Here is a 25,326-nt window from a genome sequence, read left to right on the forward strand (position 1 = left end):
TGCAATAATGAATTGGAAGAAATCTAAATGAGAAAAAAATATGTTCTGTAGTAATATGAAACTTGCATTTTAAGAAGACGATTTTTTTTTAATTTCATAAAGAAGTTTCTTTTAGCAAAACATCTGTGTTGTAGAGTTTTATTTGGTGAAATAAGAAATGGTAATGATGAAATCTCCTCCAACAATAAATTTTAGTTAAAGTTAATCCTTCAAAAGACCTTGAATCTGTATTTTTCCCCTTTTCTGAAGTCTAAAACCAGAACTATAAAAAGAGGCATTTGGGTGTTTGTCATGAGGAAGAGAATTAGATGGCGAAACTAGAGAGGTTGTTTTGAAATGAAATTATAGGAGTGGACCCAGAAGATGACATGAAGTACAGTCAGCCAGAAATTAATCCAGTGGATCTGCAGGGTTGGAGGGAGAGAAGCCCAGTTCTAATCAGGGCAGGTCTGAGCCTATGGATGCACAAATAACTACTTTTTTTCTGAGCTATGTGTGGTGAGCATTTGTTGTTCTTTTGACTTTCCAATACATGTCCCACGTCTTAAGTTCTTTATTTCCTCCTTCTTCTTGTTAAAACAGTCTTGTTTTAGCCAAGAAAAATCGTTAGAAAACCCAGAAGTCCTCACCCTAGAATTTGAATCTTTGTAAAGAGGAATAAAGCAAACCCTTGGGTGTTATCACACTTTGCCTTGACCACTTTGTTAAGTGCTTCCAAAATTACCTTGGGTTCAAACCATGTATGTCTTGTAATAGCAGACACACCTCAGGTCTTCTTGCCTCTCCAGCTTTTGCCAGAGTCCCAGATTTAAATAAATTTCCTTCTCTCAGTTAGAATCAGCCACTCTTCCTTGCAGCCGTAGCAATCTTACTGATAAGATTGCTTAACATGCAGATATCTTTTAAAAGCCACTTATTACACTTTTTCTATTACCAGTATCCAAGTTACACTGTTTTCCTGGGACCCAAGAGGTTGGTGTCAAGAGAGACTTTGAAGTTGATTTGAACATCAGCTGTGGCTATTACAATAAAACACACATGTAACTCAATAGTTGCCATGCCTAAACTTTGCTTCAAGTCCACTTTCATATTTTAATATGATAGCATGAAGCTGTGACACGATTTACTCTAAAACAGTATTTGAATATAAAAATTAAAAGTAAATACCTAAGTACTCAATCAGTGACTGTGTCAGAGGCATCTACCATTATTTTCTCCTCTTCTTACAGAATTAACGTTGCCCATCTGCTTGTCCATTGCTCTGCTTTGACCAAAGGCATGTGTGGGAAGAGATATATATCATTTCTGTGTAAAAGTATCTGATTGCTGGTGTTTAACACGCTGACTCCCTTTTCTCCTTCCCTTTCCTTTTCACATTTGGAGATTCCCAAGGAAGAATCTTCTCAATACAAACCCTTAAGTTAGGATTTTGTAGGGAAAAGCCCCTCACTCGTACACAAAGATGAACATGTATTATATGTGAGAAATAAATAATGACTTTAAGCCACTGGGATATTTTGCTATTATTGGAGCAAAACTTAATCTACCCTGCCTAACACAGTATGGCATGATTCAGGGAATGATAGATGGGTAAAAAGGAGAACCGAGTTTATTTCCTTGTCTACTAAGAATTAATTAAGTGCCCTTGAACAAGTCATTTAAGTCCACTTGAACCATTCATCTACTCTTGAAATTTGTTGGTAAAGGAGCAAAGGAGACAGAACATCACATCATCTGAGTGGAACAATGACTATGGTTCTTGGTGCCCACTGAAGGAGCATGCTTGGTGGATGAACAGTCTCCCAGGACTGCCTGGAGAAGCCAAGAGGTCAGTACTATAGGACCTTCACTCTGCTTGCTGCACAGCAACTTCACTTTATTTGTTTTATATGATATGATAGTACCTTCAAAATTTAAAATTTATTATAATGTTTTCTTAGTAAATAAAATAATTGCAAACCACAGGGTTTCATCATTTCTAAATTCCTAAGTTCTCCTGCTATTTAATTCTTGTAAAAATGAACAGCCTTATCTTGCAGTTCATCTATCAGAATCTGTGTGATTTCCTTCTTCCAAGGGAAAGATGGTGAAATAAACCTGTGCAAACATTCTTGGGTGTGTTCTCATCCTTAACCCACTCGCCCACCTCCCTGAGCTCTAACTTACTTCCTGTAGTAATGGAGGAAATGAAGCTTAGCCGAGTGAAGTTCCTTGTCTTGGAAGAAAGAGAACCAGGAATTCAAACCAGCCCTGTCTGCTCTCAGGACCACGCTGCTTTGATTATAGCACACCTCCATGCTGTATCTTGTGAATCAGGATACTGCTATCAAATAATGGAAAGTTTTTAGTAAATTTAAATAAAATGTATGTCTGTTATTACTTTACCCTCTGTGGGTGATTCTGAATATTCTTCATTACAAAGAAAGATTTGCTTTGAATAGTGATTCCATGGAACGATATGTTTTTTTCCCACAGCCTCTTTGCTGTTAACAAAAATTTAGAACCATGGTGCTGGATTTCTGTTCTCAAATAACAATAGTTTGAGCTGAAAGCAGAACTGTGACCAAAGGAGTGAGTTCATGTACAGACTCCTTTGATGGGCTGGGGCCACAACTCAGCCCCTATCCTTTGATGCTGTCTTCCCTGCCATATCTGCAAGCATTTTCTTAAAGGTCTGTGAATAAAAATCACTAGAAAGAATCAGATGAAGTCTTTGTAATTTCTCAGTCCACATCTATCCCTAGAACATAAAATAGACTTGGGTGGAAAGATTCAAAGAATGATAGTAATGTAGCAAGACCTTTCAGACAAAGCTGGAAATAGAAAATCACAAATTAACTGAAAAACCAAGTACATACAGAACAGTTATTTGTTGATTGAGGACCTACTATGTAACAAGTACTGTTTTGAGCCCTAGACCAAATAAGAATTTTCCCCTTAGTCTCTAGGGATCATCCAGTAGGTACAAAATAGTAGAGTTCAAAATCTATCCAAATTCCTGAAAGACTTTCCCATCAAATTAATCTATAGGACTTTACATCTTCAGACAACTAGGAGAAATCCCTACAGACCTTCCATTCCCAAAGGTCTTCAAGGTGCTTGGACACTAGGCACCATTAATGATGTTGAAGTTGTATATTTCATGACTTACTGAACAAACGTTTATTGAGCATGTGCTATATATTAACACTCAGAGTTCCATAAGTGTAACCTCAACTAATGTAGTTCCTGTATCCATTGGGTATATATTTCAGGAGAGTCAACAATAAAGGAGTAAAATAATTTAAAAATATTTTAACAATTTAATCAGTACTATGATGTTATAAGTTTCAGTGGCCTATAATGTCTATTTATGGAAGATACTTGATTGAAGGAATAAGCCTTGACATAATTCCTTACTAACTTAGACAATTCATCTACAGATTAATTAGTGAATGCACTCAGTTACCCACTGAAGACTCATCAATGTCCTACTATGCAATGAACATTATGTTAGGAATTGGATCCTCGAATAAGATTCTGCCCCTGCTCACATGGTCAGTCACATTCTGATGGAAGAGATGAACTTGCAAAAATATTGCATATTCATATTAGAAGTGTATTTGGAGTCCCATGGACAAAGTGCTTTGAAAGCACAGAGGGAGGGAAACTATCTTTGCAGGAGGAACAGGGAGGATCCTCTGAGGCATCGACCTTCCAATTGGCCTTGATATGTATTAAACATAAAGTTGTAATTTGATCATTTCATTTCTCAAATGAGTAGAAGAACTGGCCAAGGAGGAAGAAGAAAAATGAACTCGTTTCTTTGCCAAGTCCCTGATCTCAGTGCTAGCATGGAGGCAACACCCAGGGCAGTGTTCTGAGTCTTTTTCTTTTCCTAGGAAACTCATCATTTCCAATTGGACACACATGGACCTTCATGATCTTTGAGAACATTAACGGTTACAAATATGTGAACAAAACCATAAGGATGAATGGGCAATGGCCCCAAGATCCATTTTTATCCTAGAATGAAGTCAACTGTAACCTCCTGTGCTCCTGGAATGGGTGAACTGGAGGACAACAATGCAGAGATAGAGCTGACCTGTGCAGCTACAGGTCTACCAGGTGGTCTACTATGGAGAGGTGTTCCATGCCCACCTCTGAGCTGCTGCAGTGATGGTAATAGTGTTCAGGTCACATTTTCCTTTTATTTTTTTTTTATTTAACCATATCTTCCATTGCCATTAAGCACTTGGGTTCCACGAGGCCTCCTTATCTTATATTTGGTAGAATAATTCTTCCTAGCTAGAGGAACACAGTCTTAGTGAGAAACACAGAAGCTAGTTGGAGAAAAATACCACTAAAGAACTTGTCCTTACTGCTCAGGGGAGAGAATATTACCGTGGGGAGATGCTTTCTCATCTCGGCATCCACAAAAGCTGTGTGTTCTTGAACAGTTAAAGCTGGGGGCCTAGAAGCACAGGATCCCCAAGGACAAGCAAAATCAAAATTTTTCATAGACTGGGCTCATACCCAGCACCATATGACAGGGATCTGTGCCCTGTAGAATTTTTAAAAGGCAGTACTGAATGCCTTCCTCTGTGATTCTGGTCAAAATCAAAACTTTAGCTTCAGAATTAAATCCCAGAACCACAATCAACTTATTTGTGAGATGCAAAGAATGCAAGAAGTCAAGGGTATCTAGCACACAGCTTCCACTGGCTTTTTGTGCTTTCTGTAGCAATGATAGAATCACATCCTGAATCTCAGAATTCACAGATCAGATGAAGGATAACTCAAAATATGTCTGATATTTTGGAGAAACATTCTTTTTTCCTGTCAAGGAAAAGTTTTTTAAAAAATTATCATTTGTCTTTCAGTGGCACCAAGCTGATGGCGGACATGGAAGTTGCTGCTGGCTTATTGTGTGCATTAATATGTTTAAATTTTTTGAAACGTTTATGTGAATATACATCTCTTCTCAAAGTAGGTTGTGCTAGTGATAGCTGGTCCAGGCGCCACAATCAAATAGACCTTTCAAGGTTTCTCTCTGTTGTTTCCAACCTATGTCAAGCAGAGCAAGCTACCCCAACTATAAAATGGATGTGGTGAGTAGACCTGGTTCTTGACGTATGTCATCAAGATGAAGAGAGAAAGGAAAGGAAAGTGTGTGACCCAGTGTTCAGCCTGCAGTCAGTGTCCATTTACGTTCATGAATGTTTTTATGTTCATAAAAGTCAGCGAAGAGGTCCAACAGAAGGACTACCTCTTGTTGTAGAAGAGAAAAGAACATTAGAGAAAGACTGAAGAGGTCACTTAAGGTCAGAGTGACTGTCAAGGCCAAGGATAAAACTAAAATCTGGATTCTCTGCTTTTAAGTTAATACAGCCCATTTTCTGTAATCATTATTATTTGCTTTTCATGGAAACCACTTTAAATGAACTATTTCTTATTAAGAGTCATACATGTAGAAAGTATGTGAGTGTGTGCGTGTGTGGGGGGGTTGATTGTGTTGATACAACTACATAGAGGATGCTGATCCATAAATGAGATGGGGGCAGAGCATGGGAAGAATGGAGGAACTTTACATAGGGCAAAGGGAAGGGAGGGGAAAGAAGGGGGCAGGGAGGTAGGAAAGACGGCAAAATGAAATGGACATCTTTATCCCAACTACATGTATAAAGACACGAATTGTGTGACTTTACATCGAGTACAAACAGAGACATGAAAAAATGTACTCCATATGTATTACTATTAATTGAAATGCATTCTGCTGTCATATAACAAATTAGAATAAATAAAATAAATTATTAAAAGAGAATCCTCCTTTAGGGCTTTTTAAAAAAATTGATGAAGAAAATCTATATGGTAAAAGTGGAAAATTTTTATTTTTAAGATGGTTAAATTTCAAATAACATATAATGTATATATATATATATATGCATAATTAAGTTTTATCATAAGTAAATATGACTAAAACAAGGTACATATTTGGGAAGAGAAAATAACTTTGTGTCTTAATGTCACTTATTTTACTTTCTTAAAAGCTTTTAAAGTCAACTTGACAAACTTATTCAAATTCTACTGTCGCTTTTTGCATGTACTAATACCTAGGTGTATAAACAGATAGGATATGTGTATGTATGCATATGGCATGCATACATATATACTTGAGTGTGTGTGTATACAATAAACACAGACACAATTTTCCTTGTCTTCTTATCCTCCATATGGATTCTCACTTAAATTTTCCTTGAATTTTGAACAATGGTTAGGCACTCTATATGAAAAAGGATTCCTCAGCTGTTTCTTCAATTAAAATAAGCTTGTGATTTTTCTTGATCCAACTTCGGTAGAATTTCTTTTGTCTAAATGGGATGGTCATTTTCCACCACCATCTCAAGACTTTATAAAATCAGCATATAGAATCGAACAAATAAACCAAGATAAGTTTCATATTTCCAATGAAAAGGAAAAAAACTACTTTTTTTTATTACTCAGAGAGGAAGATGTGCATTATTTGCTTGTTTACTTGTATTGAAGCTTTTCCTTTGAGGGTGACTGCATCTCTCCAAACATTTTCATCTCAGTGGCAAGCCTCTTTGGAATCTGAATAGAAGCTTCCTGAAAATATTATTTTTGGAAAACTAACACTAATTGAAAGTCAACACTAATAATGTAAGACTGTCATCAGTGGTGCAAAGCGATAGGAATGAGCTGAGTTTATGAAGTTGAGCCAAAGCATCTGGAACCCTTCTCTTTGTACAGGGACCATCCTTTCCATTAGAGAGCCAGCACTGGAGTCTTGGAAGAGACTCTGGAATCATCTGTGCTCAGTCATCCTTTCAACTGTATTGTTCATCATCTTGTATATGAATTACTTTCTTTATTATTCATTCAGGAAGAGACATCCCTCTCTATCTTGATGTTATGGCTTTAAAAAAAATAAACCTTGAATCTTTATTGAATGTTTTACCAGGGATTAAAACTATGGCATTCATTCTAGCATGATTTTCAGCCATGCCATGTCCTGCACAACTTTAATTTGATTTAAGATATAGGCCAGAGTAGCTTTAATTTGATGTGTTATGATCCAAGTAAAATGACAGTATGGAAAGAAAGGAAGTAAAGATGACTGTTTAGACTGAAGCTCATATCTTTCTGCTAACTGGTATAACCAGTACCCAGAACTACATTTAGAATAGAGTAGATGCTCAATAAATGTTGTGGAAGAGAAGGAAAGCAAATGGGATTTGTGCAATCAAATCTTAAGAAGGCCGTGACATCTGGAGGTTCTTTAAGGATAACTTGAATTTCTCAGGGTATGTGGAGAGCAGAAGGGAAAAGTCTTTCCAGCAGGAACATCAGTATGAAGAAATATTCATTAAACATACTAGCAAAAGTAAATGAAGGATTTCCCTATACCAAGAGGACACCATTGGTAATGGATACTGGTAGAAGTTGAGGTTGTAAGAACTAAGGAATGAAGGTCTTTATGAACAATATTGAAAACTCAGGGTGTTAACACAGAGGAAATAAAAAACAATACCATGTGGTGGACTTGGAGCCTGGAGAGCCAGTTAGAAGGCTATTCAAAACGGCTTTCTTCTCTGCCAGAGGTGACTCTCTTACTTGCCAGTCTGAGTTCCCATCATCCAAAGAGAGGAAAGTTTTATGGGGCTCAAGATTTAAGGGGGTAATGTTCATAGCAGCACAATTCACAATAGCAAGACTGTGGAACCAACCTAGATGCCCTTCAATAGACGAATGGATAAAAAAAAATGTGGCATTTATACACAATGGAGTATTACTCTGCATTAAGAAATGACAAAATCATAGAATTTGGAGGGAAATGGATGGCATTAGAGCAGATTATGCTAAGTGAAGCTGGCCAATCCCTCAAAAACAAATGCCAAATGTCTTCTTTGATATAAGGAGAGAAACTAAGAACAGAGTAGGGACGAAGAGCATGAGATGAAGATTAACATTAAACAGGGATGAGAGGTGGGAGGGAAAGGGAGAGAGAAGGGAAATTGCATGTAAATGGAAGGAGACCCTCAGGGGTATACAAAATTACATACAAGAGGAAGTGAGGGGAAAGGAGGAAAAATATAAGGGGGGAGAAATGAATTACAGTAGAGGGGGTAGAGAGAGAAGAGGGGAGGGGATGGGGGAGGGGGATAGTAGAGGATAGGAAAGGCAGCAGAATACAACAGACACCAGAATGGCAATATGTAAATCAATGGTTGTGCAACTGATGTGCTTCTGCAATCTGTATATGGGGTAAAAATGGGAGTTCATATCCCACTTGAATCAAAGTGTGAAATATAATATATCAAGAACTATGTAATGTTTTGAACAACCTACAATAAAAATTAATTTTAAAAAAAAAGAAAGAAAAAAAAATAAAGGGACCTCAAATTATAAAAAAAAAAAAAAAGAGATTTAAGGGGGTAGAATTTGGACTGGCCTTAGATTAAGTTAGAAATCTTAAAACACACGAGGAAGGACTGGAGCTAAGAATAGGTTCCAGGGAAAAAAAAGTACAAGACAAAAAAAATAAAACTTTCTTTTAAAAGTGGATGATCATCACTCAGAGTGGATGATGTTTAAGTCACGACCCTGTGAAAGCTGCTAGTGGTGAAGTCCCTGGCTCCTCCCCTTTTAAACAATGCACACACATGTCAGCAATACCGTGCTTCTAACTTGTTTTATGGCTGCTCCTTGGAGTAATTTGAAATTGGAATGTGATTGCAAATGTATAATTTAAAAACACTCTAGTAGCAATTACCCTAGTCATTAGCTGAAGAAAGAATGCCCTTCTAAGACAACTGACTTTCCTGAAAGATTGGATCTGTGATTCCAGATAAAAGATGCTAAGAAGACTTTAGGGAAGGGAATGCATATGAATAGGAATTATGAGGTAGAATGTACTGTTTTTGAATCAACAATATTTAGGAGGCTAGAAAAGAAATGACATGTATGAAATAAGAAAGGCTCTCCTATGGATGCAAAGGAACTCGGAATATTGTTGGTTACATACCACAGTATTTTACAGGTAAAGTTTGAACCTGTGACTTTCAAAGAGAGAAAGGAAGCAGTGTAAGAATTATGGTAGACGCCTCTTGGCTTAGTTGCTAACTTAAAATCATAGCAGCTTCTTTGATTGCAATGATGAACAGGAGGGCTAGTGGTCATGTTTGGATCATGGTCGTCTGAGTTCATACCATGTGACCCCTGGTGTAGCTGTGTTATTGAGTGCAGCCTCTCTCTGGATTTAAATTATTTCCCCATCTGTAGGAGCTACGAAAGCAACATTCCTTTAGCCAATGGGTGCAATGTATTTGTTGACTGATTAAGAATTAGTTCTGCCTGTTTGGCCAACTTGTTTGCATCTACTTCCTGTCTTCTGCTGAAGATTTATGGATATTGTCCAGAAAAATAAAAATGTTTCTGTTCTGCTGTTACCTGGCACACATAATTCAGTGTGAGCCTTGATGAATCCACCTTCAATAAATCAATAAAGGACTGTCAGTAAGCTTTATATATCTTCAAGGCTGGTCCAAGGAAAAGCATGGAGGAGCTACTCAGGAAACAAGTTTGGGACATCAACTAATGTGACAGCAGTGGAAGACTGCCTTCTCCTTCACCTGGAAAAGTGGCTGCTGCTACCTTGCCGTAATCTCTTCCTTTCTACAAAGCAGAATGGAGGTAATTGGATGAGGAAATTCCTAGGCTTGTGGCTGCTGAAGGTTTTTTCCTGTGCAACTCAAAGAGTGCCACCTTTCCTGTCAACTCACAGAGTTATAATAACCGTCCAAGATCATCAGACTCCCAGGCTCCCCTTTGATCCCTTCCAGAGGTATTGATTAAATGCATGATTCAGTTTCCTTTGGCTTCTGGAATTTCCTGTAGTGTTGTTTTGGGGAGTTCAAGAAGTTGCAACATTGGAATTGTTTTACTGTGGAATGAATTGGTTGTGGGTTCAGAGTAGGGTTTGATGTTTAGTCGAGGTGCCACCCAGAGGTCAACATCACTGACAAGGCCCTGTGGGTGAAAAGCACTGCACCAGGAACCCAGACCACTAGATTCTAACCGAAGTTTGACGTGAACCTGAGCCATAGAAAGCCTCGCCTTATTTCATTCTCTCTGACTTTAAGTGAGAGAGACCTGTCTCTTTTTGCTCTGGTGCCTGTGCTCGATGGTGGCTTCCAGAGGGGATGCCTTTAATCAATGGATGCAGGCACCATGCCATTGCACAGAACTCTGGGAAGCTTGCCTTGTTTTCTGAGTTTTCCCTCTATTTTCTTTCCAATTAGTTTTATGTGTCTATTTATTTTCCTCAACAAGTTCATAATTTCATTTCTTTTTTTTTTCTGTTTATGTTCCCTTTCTGTTTCCACCCAAACCCTGCAGTGCTCCACACTCTGAAAAATCTGCTTGCTTTTTAAATCCATCTGCATTGAATTATTTATAGTTTTGATAAAGTCCTGTTTTGTCTGATGTTTATTTTCTTTAATAACAAGAAACCTGGGTGAACTTTTCCAAAAGACCAAAAAAGGATTCTAGTTTTCAAAGATGCTAGGCAACCTTGGCCAAAATGCACAAAACAAGCCTTGGGTGCCCTTTCTTTTTGTGATTTGGATTTTTTTCCCTCTTCTATTAAACATTCTTTCATCTAAGTGTGTTGGGGAAGAAAAAAAGTAAATAAATCCTCGGGGCATGGACTCTTTCCAGAACAAAGTTAGGTGCCTCTCTTGACTAGCCAATTGCTTCTTTTGCATCAATTGCGCATCAAAGATGATACTCAGACTTTCTGGGGAGTTCTGGATATGATTGGCAGGTATAGTCACATGGTATAGATGCTCAGCCAATTATCCTATGAACTCTTTTACACTTTGTCCTCTATGGAAACAACTTAACTCTTAATGTGATTTTAGTTTACATCTGTGCATTCCCCATTGCTATCTCTGTAGCTAACTTCTCATGTCACTTGTGTCATTGATGAGTTTGAACCTTTGCAGCTAAACAATTTTCAAACTCTTGCTTCCTCTCTCTACCCTTCTTCCCGCTCCATTGCCTCAGACCCTCTATCAGACATTTCCTGCTTTGAATTGATTAGTTTAGGCATTAGGAATGTGTCAGTAGGGGTTGGGCAAGAGATAGCTTTTCGGACTTTGGTGTGAAATAATTACAGACCACACACCCCCACACTTGCACACACCAAGTATGCCTGCACACAGGTTGCTCCAACAAGAAGGATGGCCAGTGCTGGAAAATGACCAAAACTGAGGAGGAAAAAAACAAACAGAACAAATATAAAAATCAAAGGACGTACGTTAGCTACAGTAATGGAGTAATTTAAAATAATGAATACAGGAAAAACGAAAGCAAGTCTCATATCCTGGACAGGTATAAGGATATTTTTATATTCAGTTACATGAAAAATAAAAAAAGTTTTATTTCTTACCTTGCCATTTATTTTCCCTTTTCCTCTTCTTGCATGTGTGTGTGTGTGTGTGTGTGTGTGCGCGTATGTATGCGCCCCCCACACCCACCCCTTTCCAATCCTTCCTTTAAGGTTTAATTTAACAATAACATTTGCGATCGGGGTCCTGCGCATCTCAAGGGCATTGCGCTTGAAATTGCACACACTCTGCACCATTTATCATAAGCTGACATGTGTCATGTTCCAGACTGCGGCTCCAAGAGGTTACAGCTCACGACTGCTCCTTTGTTGATCAGCTGCTGAGACAACTGAGGCACCTTTTCTTCCTTTCTCCTTTCATTTCCCCCCCTTCTTATTATTAAATCTGCCTCATCCCCCTTTAAAAGGCCTAACTCAGCTTTTCCCAGAAGAAACACAAAAGAATTTATACTGTGTGGGATGCTATGTCACTCATTTCCTGAAATTTCTAATGTGGGCCACTCAACATTTAATAAGATTGGAATGTTCCACTAATCAACTTTAATCTTGGTAGAGAAAAACGGAAGAGGCCATTAAAGTCAGCACTGACCAGGCTGTGCTCCCAAGCAGACTGCAGCCTGTGTAGGAGGAGGACAGGGGGAAGGCTGACCGAATCCCGGTCACACTGACAGACCTGACCCCTGTCCTCTTTCCAGAGCATGTACTTAGAGAGACCAGTCCCTGATTCATGATATCTTCCCAACCAGCTGGGCTTTGAACTTAACCCTGAAAGTTACTTTCATGCAAAGTCAAGTTCTGAAGCAAAAGGGACAGGATGACCAGTTACCAGCACAAAACTTCAAAGCGGCCTCATCCACCAAATACTCTACTGGTCGCCAACTTTTAATGTAAACTTGAGTTGAAAAGATTGCTTAGAAAAGTTTTAAGTGGCTGCTACCTAAATAATACATACTTACATGTGGCCAGTTTTGTCCTAAAGTATTTTAAAGTCAGTATTCCCAATTGGAGGCTTTCTTCTGCTAGAAAAGACAGGCCCAGGTATATCACTATGGTCTTAAATTTGATCTCCCACTTACTCTCACCATGTTCACGTGGGACCTTTCTCCTGGCCGCAAAATAGAGATTGCTATTCCTGTGGTCTCCTTCCATCCTCAGTACTTGGCTCAAACAATACTTTCTTGGGGAAGCCCAAGGGATGCTTCTCTCACCTCTATCTTTCTTTCTTTTTTTTTTTAAAGAGAGAGGAGAGAGAGAGAGAGAGAGAGAGAGAGAGAGAGAGAGAGAGAGAGAATTTTTAATATTTATTTTTTAGTTCTCGGCGGACACAACATCCTTGTTTGTATGTGGTGCTGAGGATCGAACCCAGGCCGCACGCACGCCAGGCAAGCGCGCCACCGTATGAGCCACATCCTCAGCCCTCACCTCTATCTTTCATTGCTATTTTTTCCCCCACAAAGCATACCACAGCGCTAGTATTTATTTTTGCATTCTACTACAAAATTGAGACTGTAGTCATCTTTCTGTTTTGCCCATTATTGTTCTCTTAGTATTTACCCTGGCATCTAACACAATTTAGAATCTCAAATTACTTGTTGAATGAGTAAATAAAAGATGTTAGAACCCATCCTTAGGCATTGTGAAAGGGAGTTGTCAATCTGTAATCTGGAAAGAGCTTTCCTTTCCCCTTAACTAAATTCAAAAGTTAGGGCACAAACTACCCGACTACTGCAACCTCCACCCCACTCAGACTGCCACTTGAAGGAACCTCTTACTTCTAAGAAGTGAAGCACCCCCTATAGAGCTAGACTCAGGACTAGAAAACACAGGGCCCTTGCAGGAGGGTGCATGGTGTACACAAACACGTATATTCACATGCCATCTTTACTGCAATTTATCCATGAAGGTCATACCTGGGCTTGAAGTTAGAGAAGCATTCAGATAAGTTACACTAAGACTGACCCAATATCAAGCACTGGGCAAAATTTTAGAGATTACAAAGATGATAAAAGCCAATTACTAGAGTCTAGGAGAGGAAATGGTAAATTACAACACAAGAGTTTGATCAAGGAGATAGTCACACAGAGACCACCTACCCATAGGCACAGTGACAGACTCCCAGGAGGTCTCATAGACTCACTGAGGCTGAGTGTTTAGGAAAGAAGTGAAGCATTAATCAGGAGGATAAGGGAACACAGCAGAGGATACTGTAGGGATAAAGGCTTGGGGGAGTGTGAGAACAAGCAACAAGTTGTTCTGTGATCCCAAGCATCAAGTTGTTTATAGCCATTTCTATCTTTGGCATCACTTAAACAACTCATCGAAATGATTCATTCGTCATCCAGGCATCTTAGTGTCCTCAAAGCTACATCCTAACTGCCATTTAACTTGAGATCAGTACTTTAGCACAATGCTGAGTCAGCAAAAGGAGTTTTGGAAAGACTGAGGAAAAGGTAAGGTATAAAACCTGAAAGTCTAGGTAAACACATACAACCGAGTCTCTTTCTGCCACATATTTAGTCCTTTTCATATTTTTGAGAGTATAATTATTATTCACACTATCCTAAAAGAGCATAATGTCACATGATTATGAGTAACTTTCACAGACAATGAGGTTATTTCCAATCTTAAGCAAATACCACACAATTATGAAGTCAAAGTTGTCACCATTAATAGATAGTATTTTTGAGGCTGTTGTTATTATTGCCTTTGTGATTTTCATCAGAATTTTAAAAACAAGCTGTAACTACTTAACGTTCTTCTCTTATTAAGAAAGAAACCCAATTGAGATATCTATCAGCTACAGGGTATTAAGACTGGGGTGAAACAAAGGCTAGAGAGGCCACCTGATTCCTGAAAGGGGAAAGGTGTCACCAAGCCAAACAAGCAAGAAAAAATTAGATAAGATGTAATAATAAGCTCAAAACTATTTAAAAGCAATCAAGTGAAGATGTTGAGAATCTTACACAAAAGAATAATGGTGTGTGTACAGTAGGTAAAATATAGATTACAATTTGTAACAGGATACAGGAAGGAGACAGGAATTATTTATTGGACCTTATGACAGAATTTCAACAAATGTCTTTTAAAAGCTTTCTCTTTGCCTGGGCAACTCTGGCAGCTACATCTAATGAAATAAAATGTCCAGGCTGGCCAGCCTAACAGTGTCTAAGAAACAGAGTTGATCCAAACTCTAGATACGGCTGTGAGAGCAATCATGGACCCTGTTCTTCCACTAAGTTGGGTGTCTTGTGGCCACTGTGTTCCAGGCCATTTACAGAAAGAGGTTTATTCTTTAAAATCAAGTGGTTCCAGTGAACTCTTAAGTTGATGTCTTTGGTTTCCATCCCTAGGTGATTATTTCCTTCAAGGCATCAGATTAAAGATACGTGTCTAAATGAAGGTGTAAGAGTTGAGCAGTATTCTCAGGAACCATTCTTACTCTATGGCTGAACACGAACTGTATTTTAATGAATGGCAACACTGCTATTTTCTATCTACCTTATAAAGTCCATGTGGGAATTGAATGGATTAATCTATGTAAAGAGCAAAGGAGAGTGCTTGGCACCTGGTGGAGACTGGGAAATGATAGCTGTTGTTTTGTCATTGTTATTATCATTAGAATGATGTGGGTGGAGAAACCAGGCTATACACTTCCACTGTGCCTAAATATTCCCCTAGCTTTAGCTACCCTACTCCCATTCCCTCTTCCTTTCCAGGTCAATCTTGCTTTGACTTTGAATTTGTTCCATCTATCAATTATAATTACTAACATTTATTACATAAAATTTGCTGGACACTGAGTTAACTATCATACATGCTTCATCTCTTCTAATCCTCCCCCAAAAAACTTGTAAGACAAGCATTATTAGTTTTCTCACTTTACCGATGAGGCAATTGATCCTTATGAAAATTAACTAATTTGCATAATATGTCTAAGTCTCTATCTCTAATGTCTTAGTCTATTTTCTGTTGCTAATAACAGAATATCACAAGCTGGGAAAGTTATAAACAAAAGAGGTTTATTTTGGCTCACAGTTCCAGTAAGAGCTTCAGGGGGTGCATCTGGTGATGGCATTCTTGCTGGCAGAGTGCCAAGGTGGTGCATGACATCTGATAGGAAGAGTCCAGGATCATGGAGAGAACTAATCAAACTGGCTTTATTTATTTATTTATTTATTTATTTATTATTGGTACCAGAGATGCTTAAAAATGAGCCACTTCCTCAGCCTTCTCCCCCCCCCCTTTTTTTTGAGTCAGGGTCTCTCTAAGTTGCTAAGGGCCTCCCTCAATTGTTGAGAATGGCTTTGAACTTGTGATCCTCCTGTCACAAGCTCCCAGATTTTCAAGGAGATCCACTCTCAGGATAACCCACTAATCCATTAATGTCATGAATGGACTAATTCATTCATGAGGTCAGAAGCCCATTACCTTTTAAACGTCCCAATTGGTCTCATCTCTTTATATCTCAAAATGAGATTACATTTTAACATGAGTTTGGAGGGGACAAATCATATTCTAACCAAACAACTAGTATGAACTGACCTGGAATTTTATTCCGAATTGTCCAATGCCAGAGTCAGAATTCCTACTGCCAACCAGCTCTGCTCCCATTCCCTGCCTCATCATCATGGCTACATTTAGTGATTAAATTTTGTACCTAATAGTCACTTTCTCATTCCTTATACACCAAATTTTTCCTTAATATCCCCTCTCCCCCATCATGTTCTAGCTCCTTCCCAAGCTTAGGCCCTTAGGTCAGAACCCTGCAGCACCTGACCTGGCTAGTATCTCAGCTTGATTATACATGATAACCTCATTTTGTATTTATTTTATTGAATAACACGTCTATAGCTACTTGTAAGTTTTCCCCATCAAAGGAGATTTTCACACTGAAGGAAACAATAGTGAACAACACCTCTCACGAAATTTACATGTAATTAAGAGGATGAATATAATTTTACAACTCTTTTCATTTCCTTACTGGCAATCATTTTGTAATGAAAAATCCTAATCATCAGTGTAAAGGTATAGGAAGGGGGAAGGAAAGTAATTCAGAAGAGTGGAACCTTCCTTGTGATATTAATACTCTTAAAAAGGGATCTCAGAGAATGCTCTCTACTCTCTACTGTGTGAGAATCCAGGAGGAGACAGCCATCTATTAATAGGGAAGAGAGCCCTCATGGGACCCCAAACCCCTTGATTTTGGACTTGTAGTTTCTGTGAGAAAGGAATTTCTGTCATTTAAGTCACCCACTCTATAGTAATTTTTTATAATAATTTTTATCCCCAACTCAGTAAGATACCTTATATAGAGATAAAATGTCAATTAACCAGATGTTTAGGAAAAGGTACTGTCCAGGAAAATTAAGGGGTCTTGTTGTTGATTAATTATCATGAAAAACTACCTTTTATTTTCATTAACATTAATGGATAAATTTACTTTCGTGCCTAAGCTACAGTAACTGAACTTTATTTATCTTTTTCGGTCATTTAGAACCTTATAGTTCCCAAAGTCTATTCTGTAAATATGAATTTTTGATATTTGTTTTTGTAAATATGGACTATGTAGGAGATTAGGCACAAAGAGCTTCCCTAATTTGTTTTCTTATGTGTGTGACTCTATAGGGTTTTCCCCCTTATAAATTACTGTTTCTTTAATGTAAAACCAAATAGTAAATAGAAAGTTCACAGATATTGTTTATGCTTTCTCAATCATTTCATTATTTTACTTCAACTCACACATTCCGTTTTGTGTAGAAACAGAATCTTTCACTCCCAGACAGAATTACCCTGCCCTTCTATGTGTTCCTATAATGCCATGCATAGCATTATAAAAACTTGTCTCCTTGTTCCTTTTCTGCAAGCCAGTCCCTTGTTCTCCTTTCCCTCCTGGTTCCCTATTCTGATTCCTTTCCTTCTTAACACCTTTCATCTTCTCCACAGGAACTGATGAGCCCCACCTTGATGTTACTAATGAGGTCTAGAGTGGCCAAGGTGGGTGGAAGTAATGAGGACCTCAGACTTCTAAGGCAAAGCCTGCCAGTAGTTGGTGACCTTAAGAAAGAGTAGAATGTTAACGCTGAATATGACTTGAGAGATCTTGAACTTCCTCAGGCTGTACAGGACACCAAAGTCCAGGTAGATCAAGTTTCTCACCCACTATCGCTGCACCATGCTAGAACTTGTGGATTCTCATTTTAGGTCAAGCATTCTATCTTGTCTGTCACAGGAAACCCTCTTTATCCAGGCATAAGTTGACCTGAAGCAGAAAAATTAAACAAGGTTATAGTTGTGCAGGTGCTTTGAAAACTGCAAATGCTAAATACTGACTCAAACCTGTGCCGCGAATCTCAGCAAAGGGTGACTTACTATAAACGTTTTTGTACATAGCATAGTGTTCACTATTCAGTCTTCCTTTCCATGCCTTGTAGACTACTGAGCCAGAAGACTGAAGCATTTGCCATATTTCCAAAATACAATTTGAGAAACATTTTTATTGGCTTTGAGGGAAGACAGAAAGGCAAAGTTTGCTGATACTAATCTAAAGACTGATCACTTCTTGCCATTACAATATCTGTTAAAAGAATAAAAGATACTAACTCTGGAACAAAATAAATATGAAAAACACAGACTGATACAGAAATTTCATTAAATATATTTGTTAGTTAATTAATCTAAGGGAATCCCAATAGTATTTCAAATAAATATTCAAAAACAAACAAAGCAAATAATCAACTGCTAGCAGCAGGTACTCCAGGAAGGTCACCAGTATATCCCAGATGCATGAAAATGAAGATTGAAATTGGAAGTTAGGGTTGGGGATGTATCTTAGTGGGAGAGTGCTCACCTAGAACGTGTAAGGTCCTAGGGTCAATCCCCAGACATTCAATAAAATAAAATAAAATAAAGCAGTGCAGGCTAGATCTGACCTGAGTAGTCGACACAGCAAGGAAGGAGTGAGTAGGCAGTGTAAAAATAATGATGCTACAAGTGTAAACAGAATAAGCAAACTTCATCCTCAAATTCTGTGATAAACATAACAGAGCCACATACACCATGCTGAACATGAAAAGCTAAGATGGGAGGAGGGTTGTTCCCACAAGGATGACTAAGGTGCCGATTACTTCCTCTTCCTGGACTCTGAGCTTGTGAACTAAGCGAGAGCTAGGTAGATTCAAAATTACAAAATTGCATGTAAATTCCTAATACTTAATTTTTCCTAAATTGCATGTAAATTCCTAATACTTAATTTTTCCTATCTTCAAAATTAATAAGCTTTAAGGATCCTCCATTTAATCTGTTTTTCTTATTGTAATGAGGCTGGGTAACTACATGAACAAAAGAGGGTTATGGAGCTTGCCATGCAGGAGGTTCATGCACTTGCTTCTGGTGATGATCTTCCAAGCAGAATCCCGAGATGCTGCAAAGCATCACACAGCAAGGACAAGGTGCATGTGGATGCACGTGTGTGTGTTTCTGGTCCATATTCCTCTTCTTATAAAGCCACTAGGATTCTATCATGGCAGGTCTACTCTGATGACCTGATCTAATCCTAATCAGCCTCCACCTCTGAACACTATAGTCAGAGGAAGTTTTTACCTGCTTGTTATTTCACAATAGGAATTAAATTTTAACCCATAAATCCTTGAGGAACACACTGAAACCATATCCAAACCTTAGTATTCACAATATCCAAATGAAGTATTTGTATAAACTTAAGATATTAGCTTGTTGCTTTTTATGCTTGCATCTACTTACTATACAAGGGGAAACGAATAGAAATTCGCCCCAGATTCCCTAAGAGAAGAATATTCTTACATAAAAAAGATGAAAAAAATCAAATTACATTATTGGACACAAACCAGGTCCTTAATAGGAGTCTTTTGTCATTAGTGAAAAATCAGTTACCTATTAATATTGTCATTTTCTTTGAATAAAATCTGTTCAAATGGACTATGGGAAGATATTCTTAATTTTCTGCCCTGGTTGGTGGCCGCCTGAGGATGGGAAGTGGAACTGCTGGTCCCAGGAAATTAAGAGAGGTGGTGTCAGGGATCTCAGTAGGAAGCTGATTTGAGACTGAAGTAATTGCCAAGATGATTAATTATTCCTCTGAGCCACTTACAAGTGTTCCTTTCTCTCTTGCTCACTGGAAGGGTAACTCCAGAAGAGGAGGCGCTCTCACTGGCAGACCAGCTGCCCAGGCAAAACCAGTTGCATAGCCCCTTCACACCCTTCAGAGCAATGGCTGAAGGACATGGGACCTTCTCTTTCCTCTAGAGAACAGTCTGCAGTGTCATTTTGTCACAGCTTATAACTCGTTGTACAATGTGTCCGATGTAATGTGCCCTTCCACATACTTCTCTAATCATTGTGAGAGTTCAGATGCTCCTCAATTCATGATGAGGTTACATCCTGGCAAACCCAATGATAAGCTGAAAATGTTGTATATCCAAAATGCATTTAATAACTTAGTCGACTGAAGATTATAACTTAATAATATGGCATACTGTAGAGTTGTGGCTTTTCTTCCTTGTGATTATATGGCTGATTCGGAGTTGTAGCTCAATATCTACTATCCAGCATCTTGAGAAAGAATCACAGGACAAATTACTCAGCTGGAAAAAGATGAAAATCCAAAGTATGGTTTCTACTGACAGCATATCACTTTTGCACCATTATAAAGTTGAAAAATCTCAAGTCAAACTATCATAAGTCAGTAGATCAGGGACCACCTCTATTTGCATTCAGGGGAGTTTCTTTGTTCTTAGCAAGGAAAACAAGAAGGAGCATGAGCTTCAAATACACCTGCTTGCTTTTAGGTAAGGTTTTTTTTTTTTTAATGCAATTGCTTGTGACCCACCCCCAAACCCTGTCAAATTAGTATAAGTTTTTTTATTCTATAAGTAAAAGAAATTGAAATCGGCAAGGGAAGGATCTGAGCTTATATAGCTAGAAGAAGCAAGGCTATAATACAAGTCTCACTGAAACAGAATACACCACCTTGCATTTCAGGAAGTCCCATCCCAAGCTGAGTCCCCATTCAAACCAAGAATACCTTATAATGGAACCCACATGCATTGTCTTCCCACAGAAAAACCAATAGAAAATGAAGGAGATCAATTGATACAATGGTCTCAAATGTTTACCAGTTTGTTGATTGAAGAAACTTGAAGGTACTAATGTCTGTCTTCATCTCATCATCCAGAAGTGCCCATTTAAGAAGATAGATAAATCAAGATATGATATGATACCATAGTTACGAGCCCTGACCTTGGTACCACCTTGCCTGGGTATATATCCAGGTTTACCAGCTGTTACATGAGTGACCCTGTGTGATAAACTGAAATCCTCTTTGACTCAGCCTTTCTAGCCTTGCATTTGTATACATGATCAGGGTAACTCCACATCATATACAATCACAAGTGCCGGGACCTAAATAGAATAAGCTATACTCTATGCATGTATCTTCTGCTAAAATACATTCTACTGTAATATTTAATTAAAAATAATAAAAAAAAAATGTGCCAAAATTCAATGGCAAGAAAAGAATCAGGCAAAGCCAAGTATAGAAAGAAGAAAATAATCCAGTTGCCTTTAGAAATTAAGATAAAGAAGATCTGGAAGTTTGAGTTGGCCATAAGTTAAAGATGAACAAAAGTCTGATGCAATCATTTAAAAAGGTAAGTGAGTGCTATGTAAAGCCACAGGAATATACACAGAGGGTCCTAAGAGTCTTCTGCCTCCTGTTTTGGCTTATCAGTCCTGAGCCAAATGGTTTCATTTCTGAACAAGTGGGAAATCAATAACTCCAATGATGAATGTGTCCAGAAGACAGCAAAAGGAGCAGAGCTCTGTTAGGCACTCCACTGAAGGAACACTTGATGAACACCAGACTGTTAAGTTTAAGTTCATGACTAAGGGAAAAATCTTGATTCACTACTCAAGTGAATGCTTCAACTACTATGGCTGTCCAGTGGTGTAATGGGCTACTCTTCTAGCTTCTGCCCTCCCTGTGTCTGAGAGTATATGCTCAAAGAAGTTGAAGAGGAACTTGCTGTGGATTTTGCCAGGAAAGGTGTTGATGAAACTCTGAATCACTTAAACTGTTTGAAGTCTTCTTAACCATCTATCTTAATCCATATTCTGCAGCTAAAAGAGACTATTAGAGACTGGGAAATTTATAGACAATTGAAGTTTATTAGGCTCCTGGTTCCAGAGACTGGGATGTCTAAGTTTCTGGCATTTGGTCACCCTGTGGTATCAGGTGTTACATGGGTGAGAGAGCATGCACCATGCAGGAGGAAGCCAAATGACTGCAATAACCAGTCTACTCCTGTGATAATGTAATAATAGCTCTGAAAACTTACACCTATCAACACTGTTCCACTGGGGATTAAGTTTCCAACAAATGAGCCTTGAAGGACACATCAAACCATAGCATCATCCCTTATATTTAAGGACTCTGTGTAGAAGGAGACAAATCTTTCCAGGGAGACCTGCCTCTGAGAATTAGCCTCCCCTTTTACAAGAGGCATTGCATACCAAACTAGCACTGGCCATTTCTTGTGATTCCCACGGTAAACAGTTTCCCCATCAGGCAGTACAGTGCTCACTAGGATACCCATGGATTTCTCTTCTTTCCCCACCCCCCCAAACTGGATGCTTTCCAAGAACCAGGTGTATTTGTCCCCATTTCTATTTAAACTAGTTGCATCTGTTACTGTAATTGCTTAGTTTCATTAAACATTATGTAAACTGGTGAAATATTAGTGTTAGAAGAAAGCAAGATGTTGTGTCTATGAAAACTAAGTTGAATGCTTTGGAAGATTTGATGAAGGCGATTTGCTAAAAAGTAATTGCTGTTAAATTAGGTGTGAGTGAGACAAATGGATAAGATTGGGAAAGATCATTAAAATTTAGATGGATTCTCTTCTGAGATTGCTCTGCAAGTCTTTAAGTTCTTGCTCCACTTTGTGGAAACTGAAAATCATGGATGCTGCCTAATGGGTGTGATTTATGCAGAATAACGACGCAGAACTCCTACTGCAGGCCCGTAGGCAGAGAGAAGGCCATGGTCCTCTATCAAATGATTGACAAATTAGAGATCCGTTTTTATATTTTAGAGTTTAAAAAGTTTAAAATGTGGTGTTTCTTTTGTATGAGTCCTTTTTGCAACTTGGATTTTAAAATTTGTCATCAACCATCAACCATCTACCAGGGCTGCTGTTGTTGAAAATGACAGCCAAGTGATTGGAAGGTGGCATCCTCTGTAACTGTGAAAATGACTGGTATTACCAAGAGACTCCAGAATTTCATGTGGGTGTTATAGTTTAGATATTAGGTGTCCCCCAAAATCTCATGTATGAGAAAATGCATGAGAGTTTATAATGAAATGATTGGGTTATGAAAGCTTTAATTGGGTCATAAAAGCCTAATCAGTGAATTAAACCTGTGATAGGGATTAACTGAGTGGAAACTGAAGGCTGTTGGAGTGTGGCCAAAGGAGGTGTGTCATTGGGGGTGTGACTTTTGGGTAAATATTGTGTATCTGGCAAGTGAGGTCTGTTTCTCTGTTCCCTGGTGTGATATCTTGAGCTGCCTCCCTCTGCCACACTCTTCCACCATGATGCTCAGCTTCACTTTGAGCCCTGAAGAATGGAGTTGGCCATCGATAGACAGAGACCTCTGGTGAGCCCTTAAATAAACTTTTCCTCCTCTAAATATTTTTGTCGGATCTTTTGGTCACAGCAACAAAAAAAGTTGACTGAAACAATGGGAAATGGTATGAAGAGTGGTTATAAAGCTGAAAGAGGAAAAAGGCAACCACACAACTAGGCAAAGTGGAGGGCCTGAGTCAAAGAGCACAATTTTCAGACTCAATCTGTGAAACACTACCTACTATGTGTAGTGGGTAGAAGGCAACACAAATACTGGATGCTCTTATCACCTGAGAAGTGGCAGTGTCTACAATGCAGCTGAAGAAAAATAGCCAACCACCAGGATGTGACACAAGCAGGAGAGAAAGAAAAGAGCCACTTAGTGGCTTACCCTAAACCTGGCAGTTGGTTCAAGTCTGGCCTGCCTGCTCCAAAGGGCCTCAGAAAGTGCTGATATCTCTCTCAGAAGTTGTGTCAAGTACCTGTTGGTAAGATCAGGTCTTTGTTTTGATGGAGAAAGAACATTAGATAAACTGTGTGGGCTCCATGGTGGTGGGGCCAAGATGGCAGGCAGACTCCAAGTATCACAGCCTCTTCATGACTCTTAAATTCCACAGCCTCATTTTCCTTATGCCAAGATCCAGGGACCAAAAAGATAATGTGTGTGTGAAACATGTAAAAACAGTTGAAAATCAGTCAATAAAAATAAACATTTACTATTGCATATAAAGATTTGATGCCAGAACTGTTGTTTGGCAATTCACTTTGAATAAGGTTGCCTGCCTGGTGTGCAAAAGGGAAACTGGGGTGGAATCTAAGCTGATAGAACCATAACAATGAGAATATTGCAAATAATTATTTTCTTGAGTATTGATTTTATTGTGAATGGATCCTTACTAGTGAAGAAAAAGTTAAATGTTTCCAAACCACAGAACTGGGCTTTGTATTGTTTTGTTTTTTCTTTATTGTTCTTTTGCCATTTCTTTAGATTTAATTAAATTTTTCTCTTTTGTCATATAGGAAACTATAATGTGTGATGTATTTTCAAAGTAAGTGACTGGATGTAAATTTATGCTAGATATGAGATTATAATCTAAACTTCAAAATTGTTAGTTGTGAGACCATGAGCAAGTAATTTTCCTACCTGTACAATTCTCAGGATCCTTTGCCTCTAAAATGAAATGATAGCAAAGCTAATCTCATAGGGTTCTAAATAGTCTCATAATAATGTATGTAGTTTATCTAGTTTGATTCTGTGTACCAAAGAAGCCAGCACTAAAACTTAGTGATATCAATATTATACAATGTAAAAATGAATTTTGTATACTCAGTATAATAAAACAAGATTATCCTTCCGAAGTTAAGTTATGAGGGATTTAGTCACTTTGTAAAATGTACTTTTATTTTCTTTAGGGATTTATTGTTATGGGGCTCCTCCTAATGTGTAGCATTTCTGTAACACTTCAAATATTATTTGACTCACAATTATCAGAGAAATACCAATTATATACAATAATATGAAGTATAAAAACTCAAAGAAGTTAGATGTGAAAATCAAGAGCTCAATTTTATTTGAACCCTCTGCTGCTGAAAGGCAGGTATGCTTTACTCAAAAGCTCATGAGAAGGAAATAACAATGAATATTGAAAATAAAAAAAAAACATACTCTATAATATGGATGCAAAGTGATGGTCACAAATAGTTTTTTAGTACTGCTGTATCCAAATTTCTGATCTAAACACTGGAATTAAAGCTATAAGGAAACAATCACAGTGCCTGCCTTCAGCATCTTTACGTTTGTGAACCATACAACAAACACGTACACATTTTTTAATTTTTTTTTAGAGAGAAAGAGAGAGAGAGAATCTTTTTTGTAGATGGACACAACACAATGCCTTTATTTTTATGTGGTGCTGAGAATCAAACCCAGGTCCTACCCGTGCTAGGTGAACGCTCTACCACTGAGCCACAATCCAAGCCCATGTACACATTCTTAAGTACAGATTCTAAAAGTGTTAGGAAGAAAATAAAATAGAGCATTGAGAAAGTGTGGCTGAGTGCTGGGGAGCAGTCAAGGACAGCATCTCCCATGAACGACTTGAGAGTGAAACCAGCCATGTAAAGATTTGGAGTAGGTCAGTGTGACTATAGCAAAAGAATGAAGGGGAAGTGACAGGATCCGAGGGGCCAAAGGTAGGCCAGACCTCACAGCCATGATGACTCTTCAGAAGTCATTCTAGACTTGAGAATTTGGGA

This window comes from Callospermophilus lateralis, chromosome 3, assembly GCF_048772815.1.
Source record: "Callospermophilus lateralis isolate mCalLat2 chromosome 3, mCalLat2.hap1, whole genome shotgun sequence".
NCBI classification, from domain to species: domain Eukaryota; kingdom Metazoa; phylum Chordata; class Mammalia; order Rodentia; family Sciuridae; genus Callospermophilus; species Callospermophilus lateralis.